Source organism: Bos javanicus, chromosome 11, assembly GCF_032452875.1.
Source record: "Bos javanicus breed banteng chromosome 11, ARS-OSU_banteng_1.0, whole genome shotgun sequence".
NCBI lineage: Eukaryota > Metazoa > Chordata > Mammalia > Artiodactyla > Bovidae > Bos > Bos javanicus.
In genome coordinates this window covers 50,030,313-50,041,000 of record NC_083878.1, presented here as the reverse complement: position 1 = coordinate 50,041,000, position 10,688 = coordinate 50,030,313, and positions in this window count along the sequence as shown.

The following is a 10,688-nucleotide window of genomic DNA, read 5'->3' as shown; positions in this document are numbered from 1 at the left end:
GCATTGCAGGTGGATTCTTTACCACTGAGCCACCTGGGAAGCCATCTGACTAAAATGGAAAAAAAATAAAATAAATAAATTTTATAATTTTCTTCCAAATTACGATTTTTTAAATGGGAAAGTCTGACCACACTGGATGCACATTTCCACATGGCCACGAAACAACTAGAACCAAGTAGCCATCTTCACTCCGAACTTTCACCACCCTCCTAATGCCATAGTTCCTATCACTCCCCACTCCCAACACAGGCCAGGTACATGCATGCCTTTGCCTACCCAGTCCCTATGATCCATGATCTACATGCTGCTGCTAAGTCGCTTCAGTAGTGTCCGACTCTGTGCAACCCCGTAGACGGCAGCCCACCAGACTCCCCTGTCCCTGGGATTCTCCAGGCAAGAACACTGGAGTGGGTTGCCATTTCCTTCTCCAGTGCATGAAAGTGGAAAGTGAAAGTGAAGTCGCTCAGTCGTGTCTGACTCTTAGCGACCCCATGGACTGCAGCCTACCAGGCTCCTCCGCCTATGGGATTTTCCAGGCAAGAGTACTGGAGTGGGTTGCCATTGCCTTCTCTGATAATCTACATAAGCACCTTTAATAACCATATGGGATTCAACAGCCTAGACAGACTATAATTTAACCAGTTCTCAGTGGCTGGGCCCATAGTTTGCATCAATCACACTGCAGTTAATCACAATCAACATACATCTTTGTCACTTGCTCCATAATTTCATGGGATAAATTCATAAAGGTTGGATTATTGGGTCAATTTGATACAGTACACCCACAAAAAGGTTAAAGATACCATTTTAAATCAGTTATAACACAAAATGAGAAAAATCAACTAGCTAGATAACACCTTTTCTACTTGGACATTTTAAATTAACCAATGACAGTTCTTACATCTCCTTCCATTTGGGCTCCACCCTGAGCCCTCTAATGTTGTGAATATTAACATCTCGTGAAACTTGCTATTTTATTCCACTACTTCTGCCACCTGACAACATCCTTTAGTGACATCCTCAAAAATCATGTTGCTACAAGAGATTCAGCCACACCGAAAGTGCCTACAATGTACTCAGTGCTGCTAGACACCCCCTCTCCCGACCATGCACATATAGGGTTTTTTTTAATTAATATATTTTTTAATTGGAGGCTAATTACAATATTGTAGTGGTTTTTGCCATACATTCACGTGAATCAGCCATGAGTGTACATGTGTCCTTCATCCTGAACCCCCCTCTCACCTCCCTCCCCATCCCATCCCTCAAAGTCATCCCAGTGCACCAGCCCTGAGCACCCTGTCTCATGCATCGAACCTGGACTGGCGATCTATTTCACATATGACAATATACATGTTTCAATGCCATTCTCTCAAATCATCCCACCCTTGCCTTCTCCCAGAGACCAAAAGTCTGTTCTTTACATCTGTGTCTCTTTTGCTATCTTGAATATAGGGTCATTGTTACCATCTTTCAAAATTCCATATATATGCATTAATATACTATATTGGTGTTTTTCTTTCTGACTTACTTCACTCTGTATAATAGGCTCCAGTTTCATCCACTTCATTAGAACTCATTCAAATGCATTATTTTTAATAGCTGAGTAATATTCCATTGTGTATATGTACCACAGCTTTCTTATCCATTCATCTGCTGATGGACATCTAGGTTGCTTCCACGTCCTGGCTATTGTAAACAGTGCTGCGATGAACACTGGGGTACACATGTCTCTTTCAATTCTGGTTTCCTCGGTGTGTATGCTCAGCAATGGGATTGCTGGGTTGTATGGCAGTTCTATTTCCAGTTTTTTAAGGAATCTCCACACTGTTCTCCATAGTGGCTGTACTAGTTTGCATTCCCACCAACAGTGTAAGAGGGTTCCCTTTTCTCCGCACCCTCTCCAGCATTTATTGTTTGTAGACTTTTTAATAGCAGCCATTCTGACCGGTGTGAGATGGTACCTCATTGTGGTTTTGATTTGCATTTCTCTGATAATGAATGATGTTGAGCATCTTTTCATGTGTTTGTTAGCCATCTGTATGTCTTCTTTGGAGAAATGTCTATTTAGTTCTTTGGCCCATTTTTTGGTTGGGTTATTTATTTTTCTGGAATTGAGCTGCATGAGCTGCTTGTATATTTTTGAGACTAATTCTTTGTCAGTTGCTTCATTTGCTATTATTTTCTCCCATTCTGAAGGCTGTCTTTTCACCTTGCTTATAGTTTCCTTCATTGTGCAAAAGCTTTTAAGTTTAATTAGGTCCCATTTATTTATTTTTGCTTTTATTTCCATTACTCTGGGAAGTGGGTCATAGAGGATCCTGCTGTAATGTATGTCAGAGAGTGTTTTGCCTATGTTTTCCTCTAGGAGTTTTATAGTTTCTGGTCTTACATCTAGATCTTTAATCCATTTTGAGTTTATTTTTGTGTATGGTGTTAGAAAGTGTTCTAGTTTCATTCTTCTACAAGTGGTTGACCAGTTTTCCCAGCACCACTTGTTAAAGAGATTGTCTTTTTTCAGTTGTATATTATTGCCTCCTTGGTCAAAGATAAGGTGTACATGGGTGTATGGATTTATCTCTGGGATTTCTATTTTGCATATAGGTTTTTACCTTGAGTTGGTTCCTGTAACAAGGCACCTTTGAAATGATGCCAAAATCTACCCCCTCTGCCCAAACTATGCAACTTTACCCTGGATCCTATGACAGGCTGAATCATGTTCCCCAAACTTTATGTTGAATCCCTAACACCCTAACTACTTGAGAATGTGACTCTGGTTTATTGTTCAGTCGTTAAGTTATGTCTGACTCTTTGCAACCCCATGGACTGCAGCACTCCAGGCTTCCCTGTCCTTCACCATCTCCCAGGGTTTGCTCAAACTCGTGTCCGCTGAGATGTGATGCCATCCAACCATCTCATCCTCTGTCGCCTGCTTCTCCTTCTGCCCTCAGTCTTTCCCAGCATCAGGGTCTTTTCCAGTGAGTAGCCTCTTCACATCAGGTGGCCAAGGTATTGGAGTTTCAGCTTCAGCAACAGTCCTTCCAATGATTATTCAGGGTTGATTTCCTTTATGATTGACTGGTTTGATCTTGCTATCCAAAGGACCCTCAAGAGTCTTCTCCAGCACCACAGGTCAAAAGTATCAATTCTTTGGTGCTCAGCCTTCTTTATGGTCCAACTCTCAATTCTGGAGAAGGGTCTTTAAAGAGGTAATTAAGTTAAAATGAGCCAAAATGAGACTGCAGCCTCCCTTGAAGTGTTTCTTTTGTGACCCCAAAGGCAGCCAAGCAGGGTCAGATCCAGCTGAGGTCAGAACCCCAGCAGCACATGTGGGATCCAGGTACCTGTACAAAAAGACTTTTTTTTTTAGTTCACTTTATACTTTAGAAGGGCCACCGAGATCCAGGGGAAGGCAAGATCAACACCTGCTTTGTCTTTGAATCATAAAAATGAGAAACAGAGAGTCCGGTCCATGCTGAGTGCTTCAGAAGATGTGTCCCAAATAAAGACTCACAAAAGAAAGGAACGATGACTCAGGTCCCAAGTAGGCCTGCGCCCAGGTGGAAACACAGAGCTGAACTCTGCAGCATCTGAACACCACCGCCAGCCATAGGGACACCGTTGATTCAATTTTCCATCACTGGTCAAAAAATAAGGAATTAAAGGGATGGCCAAGGTGAAGAAATGCTGTGGAAAACCTCTTCTCTAATGGACCAGTCCAGACTTCCAATTTCTGAAGACTGTGCCCACCTGCAACACCAGAGTGGATACTATATGTGAAAGCAGGGACAGATTAAATCAAGGAAGAGATGTTACCACTCCTGGGGCATTTACAGTAACTTCAGCACTTCACCCAGCTCTGCATAAGAACACAAAAATAGGGGCTTCCCTGGTGGTCCAGTGGTTAAGAATCCGCACCTCCACTGCAAGGGGCACGGGTTTGATTCCTGATCAGGGAACCAAGATCCTGCATGCCATGTGATGTGGCCAAAAAAATTTTTTTAACTTTAAAGAAAGAACATGAAAATATTATGTGGGAGAAAGAATCTTTAAAAAGCAAAAGAATTTGATACAAGCAAGAAAGATTGGGCTTAATGTGAATTTTAAGGTGCCAGTCTATATATATTATAAACAGCTTTCAGAAAGACTATATTCAACTTCTGTAAATCATCAGCACACACTCAAGTTGTATCCCAGTTTAGCAAGGTATCCACAAGTTCACGGGTTTCCCCTTGCTCTTTCCAAGCTGTGCCCACTGAGATCGGACTTTCACACATCCTATGTGGCTGACACATTCAGCAGTAGCTCACTCTTTAGCCAACAGCCGCTGATGAGCCCCCGCAAGGCACCAGATGCCCTTTTAGAAGCTGGGGTACAAGGACCAAGAGGCCATAGCCCAGCTTTGGAGGAGCCTGCACCTTTGGGGGAGGCAGTCATGAGAGGCAGATGCTGCCATGGGGACACTGAAAGGACAGCAGAGGGTTCTTTAGGCTTGGGAGACCTTCACAGAGGACACAATATGTTGGCTGAATCAGCTGTCGGCCAGAGGTGCAGCATGGCAAGGGTTCCCAGCAGAGGGAACAGTGTATACCTACACTGAGCTCACCTGAGTCCTTCGCTAGGCTAGGAAATGTATTCTCTTGTTTTTTTCTTTTTCCTTTTCTTTTTGGCATTCCTGACAAAGGATCAAACACAGGCCCGACATAGTGAAAGCACAGATTCCTTACAACTGGACCACCAGGGAATTCCTGGAAGGATGTTCTTATTCAAAAGCAAATCTGCCCATATTTTAGGAACCAGTTCCCTTTCAGAGAGCGCTTTCCAGGTGGCTCAGTGATAAATAATTCACCTGTAATGCGGGAGATGCAGGTTGGATCCCTGGGTCAGGAAGATCCCCTGGAAGACAGCCCACTCCAGTATTCTTGCCTGGGAGATCCCATGGACAGAGGACCCAGGCAAGCTATGGTTAATGGGGTTCCAAAGAGTCTGACATGACTTAGCCACTGAGCACGCACATCCCTTTCAGAGACTTCACATACTTTTTTTCTAGGTCTTTAGTGTAAATAAAACCTACCAAGGAAAGATACAATATGAAGATCTCCACCTTTTTTAAAAATTATAGTTGATTTACAAGCCTATCTTCATTTTAGGTGTATAGCAAAGTGATTCAGTTATACATATATATCTATGTATTCTTCTTTAGATGCTATTCCATTATATATTATTACAAGACTTTGAATATAGTTCCCTGTGCTTTACAGTAGCCTCTTGTTGTTTATCTGTTTTATATGTAGTAGTCTGTATCTGCTAAGCCCAAGATCCGAATTTATCCTTCTCCCTTACCCCTTTGGGAACCATACGTCTGACTTCTATGTCTGTGAGTCTGTTTCTGTCTTGTAAATAATTTTATTCATATCAAGATCTCCATCTTCAAGCACATTCCATCTCAATGACGGAAAACATGGTCAAAGATAAGATCGCTTGCTTTTATTGGAATTTATGACTTGGGAGCAGCAGGAACTCACTCAACAAATCAGACTGTAAATCTAGGAGAGTGGCAGTGCTCAGAGACGAACTAGATTGGAAAACTGGAGACCAAGAGAGCAGGCCAGCCCTGCACAGTCTCGCTGAGACTCCAGGCCAAACACCAGGGTCATTCCAACAGGAAACTGTGCCCAGCAGCTTCTGCTCGCTGACCCACCCTCACTCTTTCCATGGCTCTGAGGACAGAGAATTGCCCACCCCACAGAGTTGTTCTTAAGATCCAACACACTGATGGGAGAAGATGCAGAGAGAACCACAAGTATGAAACAAGGCACATGCAGTCTTCCTGCCTTCAGCCTCCCCTGGGCCTGGCGGGTCTGCCTACTTCACAAAGAATCTGACCCTCTCTCTTCAGGAAGCTTTCTTAAGGGAGGGAGCACCAACCCAACTTCGCCAGCACCTCCCAACTTCCCTCTTCTCCAACCTCCACCAATAATAGCCAAGGATGGAGACATGGGGCATCTTTTGAGGAACTTGCCCAGCCTCACCGGCCAGACCATGATCTTCTGGGGGCAGGGGCTGCCTCCCCAACTCCGCCCTGTCCTGGACATTTCCAGTGCTCCAACCTAGAACCAGCTGTCTCTTCAATGAAGTGACTGACCTGCCTAAAGAGAGCTTCCTCCAAAGAAGAAAGATCTACATCTTCTCCAAAACTGTGACTCAAGAAACGCACCTCCAAGTATGTCCACCAGATGAAACCATCATTTAAGGCTTCATTTTGTGGGACTTCCCTGGTGGTCTAGTCATTAAGACTCCACCCTTCCAATGCAGGGGGCACAAGTTAGATCCCTCACTGGGGAACTAAGATCTCACATGCCATGTGGTACAGCCAAAAGTTGTGTTTTTTTTAATTAAGATTTCATTTTGTAAAAAAGCAAAGGACTTCTCAGCTGAAAGAGTGACGGAGTTATTAGGTCCTGGGACAAAGAGGGCAGGAACTGGTAGTGACACAGCTAATGCTGGGCCATACATACCACAGTAGAAACAGTGACTGCTGACATGGCAAATATGTTAGTGCCATGTATTGGCAAGAACGAAAAAGGGAAGTGACAGTCGCTCAGTAGTGTTTGACTCTTTGAGACTCTTTGGACTCCTCTGTCCATAGAATTATCCAGGAAGAAGACTGGAGTGGGTAACCATTCCCTTCTCCAGAGGGATCTTCCCAATCCAGGGATGGAAACTGGGTCTCCTGCAGCACAAGAAGATTCCTTACCATCTGAGACACTAGGGAAGCCCACTGGCAAGAATAAACAATATACAAAGGAACCATTCTTTGCCAACAGCAATTCAGAGAATAAGAACACAAACACATCATCTGAAGAGCACTGTGAGGTTTTCAAGGGACTCATATCCCACTAACTGCCCCTTAGGCTGCTGGAAGCCCAGAAACAAGGCCTTGTACATGGAACATAGGGCAACGCCAGACCCGTTGGCTGCATTCATATCAGCTCTCAGACCCCATGACTCAGACCACAGACCCGAGTGTGACTGGGTCCCAAGGATGGACCCCAGTGCCAAGGGAACTGGGGCTGTCTCAAATTCCTACCACACTACACCCTGACAGCCAGTCCCTCACTGGGGAAGCAGGCGGGAGAATCTTGTGATTGGACAGTCATTCTGGTTAGTTCCTCGGAGGAAGTACATAATGCACTATGTCTGGAGCTTGAGCATAGATGCTTGGTGGTACGTGACTGTGGAAATGGAATTTAGAAAGATCACTTCTCTGAGAAACTCAAAATCTTGAATGGGAACCAATCTATGCAGAAGGAGAGGGAAGTGAAGTGACACCCATGGCTGAGCTATGTTAAGAGAGTTAACTTAGGCGGGTTGATAAGGAGTCCAAGCCCCTTTAAGGAAGAGGTGAACATTCTTTCTTTTTCACATTCTTTTGCCTTAGACATGTAGGCCTCATAGGCAGCAGTATTTCTTGCTCAAGGACAAGCTTTTTTGAGCTCAGAACTTATGTTGTGCAAGAAGGTCTGGGTAAGACTTCCACAGCCTTGAGCTCTGGGTTAACCCATTCCTTCTGGCTAATCTCGTGCTGATGTCATCCCAGGATGTATGTTATGGGAAAGGGTCTGGGCAAAATTTTTACAGCCTTGGGGTACTTTTTTCTATTCTCAGCAGCTAGCAGAAAAGTATATAAAGACCTGCTTAAACTAACAAGGTGGGTAATCTTTCTACCCTCTTCTGATGTCTATGTCAGAAGCTTTTTCTGTCACTATCACTTTAATAAAATTTCTACTACATAAAGCTCTGAGTGAGTGAGACTGTCTTTGGTCCCTGAGTTAAATCTTCTCCTTCAGAGACCACAAATCCGGTGGAACACCATAAGCTTTCATCTGTCATCTCAGCAATTCACTGGGATCCCAAGACAAGGTATAGCTATCATCTTGGGGGCTAAGATAAAGCTATCAATGTGCTTTCTTCACACAGGGAATGGCCATGCTGCCAGGAGTATCAAGTAGGCATGAAACAAACAAAAAAAAAAATCAGCCAATGATTACAGAGTGAACACATGGAGGAATTTGCATTTGATTCTAGCTGTGTTAAAAGTCTTGGTGACCTTGAGTGTCCAATAGGATATGGTGGTCAGTGTGAGACCCTGGAGATCTGAGTTGTAGCAGAGGATTTTGGACTAAGTTGTTTGATGCATCAGTGACTGGCCATGTAAGGTTGGCTGTTGAGTAGTTGAATTGTGGCTACTATGACAAAGGAAGTAAACTTTAATTTTACTTAATTTGAATTAAAGTTTAAAAGCTGATACTTGATGCATCAATTGGAAAACTTTCATTTATGTTTGGAACAACTTGAACACCTGAACGTCCTTTTTCAACTCTAAATTTTATGGAACTGAAGGGCAGATCAAGCGTGCCTTTTTGTCAAAAAATTATTTACTTATTTTTGGCTGTGCCAGGTCTTCATTACTGCATGGGCTTTTCTTTAGCTGTAGCAAGCTGGGGCTACCCTTCAGTGCTCTGAAGCTCACTGTCCCTTAGTTTCCTCACTTATAAAATAGGCATGATACTGCCCATGTTGTAAAATCCTGAGGATTCAAAGTGAAATTACCAACAAGGCCTGGCTCATAGTGAGCACTCTCTTCCCCTTATATCTGCATAGTAAGATCCCACATGCCACCGGGTGACTAAGGCCACGTGCCGCAATGAAGACCCAGCACAGCCATAAAGAAAGAAAGAACGTTGAGAGAAGTTAAGTGAACCCCCTCAAAGTCACACCCTGGTAAGTGACAGTGTGGGAATTCTAAGCCCAGCTCTTCTGGCTCAGGATCCAGGGCTTCCTCCACTAGCAGTGTGCCAGCCTCAGTCTCGAGCTCCCTATATCCCACAGTCCAAGAGGCAGGTGAGAAGCCATGAAGCATAGGCCTCAGGGCTCCTCTCAGTCCTCAAAGGCAAGACTCCAACTCTCCTTACTGCTCTGCTGTTTGCTTCCTTCTGCTTCTCTGGCCTCTTCCTAGTTTGGGAAATGGGCTCAGGAACCTACAGGGATAGCCATCTCCCTCTCTCAGTGTGTAGTCAGCACCCAATGATGTCCTTCTTCATGACAGGCGATTGCTACAGATTAAGGAGAAAGGAACCAGCCACCCCTCAAATAAGCAAGAGCAGACAGAGGTCCTAGAGAATGAGTTAGGGTTTGTCTTCTACCAAAAAAAGGACAAATGATCTCACTTACTGAAAAGGGAGCCTCCATCAACCATCACCCTGAAAGTCAGATGGAATTCTACAATGTGTCACAGCAATGAGGATGGTCCATGGACAACCACATGCAGCAACATGAGTGAGTCACAAAGAAAAAGCTGAGTGAAAGAAGACAAGCACCAAAGGGGCATACTGGGTGCCTGCATTGATGTGACATTCTAGGAAAGTCAAACTAACTCATGCTCAAAAATTTTCAGGACAAGGGTTATCCCTGGGGTGGGGACAAGGGCAGAACCACAGGGCTTATGGTGAGCTGGAGCTGTTCTGTTTCCTGCCCTGGACAGGCGGCACGTGGCTTGTGTTTGTGAAAATTCATCAAGTGCAATTTTCTGTAGAGTTATGCTACAGTGAAAACTTTATACAACTTTCTGAGCTGATGGAAATCTTCTTGATCTGGTGGTGAGTATATGCATGAGTAAAAATGCATTGAGCTGGACACTTAGGTTGTGAGTATTTTATTGTTTAGCTTTAAAAATTAAACATGAAGGAGGTATAGTAAAAGAAAAAAAAAGTCTCAGAAACAAGTAATATAACGTTTTTCTCCTAAATTTAAATAAATCTAACCTCACTAGATTAACCTCAAGGTCTTGTAAGAGGAGGAGAGTCAGGGAGGGATGGACTGGGAGATTGGGGTTGGTATATGCAAACTATTACATATAGAATGGATGGACAACATGGGTAAACCATAATAGATAAGAATATATTGGATTGGCCAAAAAGTGTGTTCCATAACATCTTATGAAAAAACCTAAACGAACTTTTCGGCCAACCCAATAAAAAAGAATATGCATAATTGAATCACTTTGCTGTACAGCAGAAATTAACATTCTAAGTCAATTATTCTTAAATTTTAAAAAGGTCTTATAAGAAATTTAGTTAAGATGTCATTAAATCAACATGACATCTTAGTGTATAATTATAGTGCTTAAAATGTCTCTTAGACCTATCACCAAGAAAAGGATGCTACACATCTCACTGCAAAGATATCTTGCTCAAGCTAATATGCTACTTCCAAGCCTTTTCCCCTGCAATTGGAAGTACAAAAGGCTTTGGCTCAGGTAAAAACGCTCAGAAATTTCAAACTGGTAAGGTCAAAATCAATGAATCTTTAAATCAAAGCACCTGTCTTTTTCAAAACATTTGTATTAAATGCAGACAATGAAAAAATTATAATATTGGCTTTGGGGGTTTCCAAAGCAATGCAAGAAAACACCCCCAGGTCACTGATACAATCAGTGGTCCCCATCTTGTCTGTGGATCTTAACATGCCAAACAAACACTATATTTTAGCATCTGAGTATTTATTAATACTATAAAGTTTTAGCAAGGTAGTCTGTAAGAGTTTCACTATCAGGACTTCCCTGGTGGTCCAGTGGTTAAGAATCTGCCTTGCAATGCAGGGAACTCAGGTTTGACCCCTGGTCAGGG